Below are 2,177 nucleotides of genomic sequence, written 5' to 3'. Positions count from 1 at the left end.
CCAAGAAATAAAGAGAAGTGCATGAACAACAAAGGAAGCTTATAAAAAAAAAAATTATGCTTTAGATAATTTAGGATGTGGGAGTAAATGGTGGAATGGTTTTTACATTATGGGCAAGAAAAATGTTTCTTGACTGACTGTCAGGTAGCTATTTTAAAATTGCATAACCTGAAATGCACACATAAAACACTTCCACTTTCCAACAGTTCACCATCACAAAAGATCTATAGGCTGGATCAATCATTCACTGATGCTTTATAGGTCAGATATAATCCATTTCTGAATGCAACTTTTGGGTCGCCAGGTTGTGAAAAATGTCTTTCTTGGCTTTTTAATTCATCCAGTATATCATGGACCATTACTATGGAGGACTGAATCTGCCAAATTAAAAAAGAACAAAAAAAACAATGACACATTTTAACTTTTTTAAATTAATGTATTTGTTTTTTAATATGTATTTAATTTTAATAAGGTGTTAATTTTTGATATGTATATCTTATTTATTAATTTTAATATATACATTATGTATTCATTTTATATGTATTTATTTTATTTATTCCTTTTTAATATATATTTGCATTTCTGTATTAAAGAAACTGTTATATTGCAAAATGCAAAGACAAATGGACACAGAAAATAAAGTCAGCAATAAATGACATTTACATTTAAATAAATAACTATCGTGATATTGATATTGATATTATTGATTTCATATGGAAAGTAAATCAATAGTGGAATTTAAACATTTCTTTTTTTATGAGCCATTTATTTATTTTTGAATTTGGCAGTTCCAGTCCTGCATACATTTGATCTCTGACTCTCCCAAAGGTAATTCACCATTTAACTCCTTAATCACTTATTTATTTTATAAACTTGTATAATTAAACTCGATGTTAATAAATCATCTGTTACTCACTTTACTCATACGCATACCACCAGACGCTGCTAAGATGAAAGTACACACATGACATAGTCATGCTTACCTGACAAGGTAATTTATCAATGAACGTTGCTCTAAATAATGTCTTATCTCAATCTCTGAAGCATTATTGAACCATTAAAAAAGCTGTATCTAATACGAGAGTGCAACACCTCTTTTTAATCACTGAGCAAAGTCTAACTGCTGGTTACCAATAGTAGTTTAGTGCTGCAGGGAGTCAATCATTCAGCCAGATGACAAAAGTTGATCTGTGATCAGTCAAACCAACTGAGTCATCGTTTTATTTAATTATCACAGAACAAGGTTACGAGCAGCCACACTGCACTCTGAGCTAAATGCTAACACATAAACATCACTACAAAATCCACCATCTTAATTTAGGCTGTTAGCTATCATTAGCACTTAACACAATGCACAGCTGATGCCAAAGTCATGCCTTTCTCAGGTAATTGGCCATAAACTAATTTAAGTTAAGGGGTCACCAAAGTTGTCCCAGTTCATCCAGAGGTGGACGTGAATGTCTATAGAAATTCATAGTAAACCTACCGATACTTCCATAGACATTCTACTCAAAACCACAAAAGTCAAACTAATCATGGCGCTAAAGGAAAAGTGAGGGGATCAAGCCAATCTGTTGTCAAGATATATCATCTGGAGAACAAGAATGTCAAAATAAGTTACACCCAGAGGGCTGCCAAGCCAGTGACCGCAGTTTCAGACTACATTTCAACATCTATAAGTGTGAAACCACTGAATATTTTTAACAGGGATCATGGAGTCTCAACTGAAAAGTACACAAACAGGTATTTCAAGCCAAAAACGTGATGTTTTCCAAACTCTAACCAAGTAGGTTTTTGGGCCTCAACCTAACCAGACCATAAATACAGAGTTGTCCGAAGATAAAAGTGAAAACTGAACCAAAACAAGCACAGAGAAATGTGATGTTTCAACATATCAGCTGTTTTCATATATGTACATTTCCAAGATTTGTTATTGCAACAGGTTTAGGAACCTACTGGTCAAGTCGATGCAGAGTCAAAGGCCTTCTTTACCAGACAAGCTGCCAGTCAGTCAGCCTCATGTAAACTTTCATATCATGCCCCAGTGGTTGTCACACACACACACACACACACACACACACACACACACACACACACACACACACACAAACACACACAGTTCACACTCTGACACAGACAGGTGCAGCTTTCTTGAGACCTTAACAGTCGCACTGGTT

The sequence above is a fragment of the Acanthopagrus latus genome, chromosome 16 (genome assembly GCF_904848185.1).
Source record: "Acanthopagrus latus isolate v.2019 chromosome 16, fAcaLat1.1, whole genome shotgun sequence".
Classification (NCBI taxonomy): Eukaryota; Metazoa; Chordata; class Actinopteri; order Spariformes; family Sparidae; genus Acanthopagrus; species Acanthopagrus latus.
Note: the sequence above shows the minus strand (reverse complement) of the source record.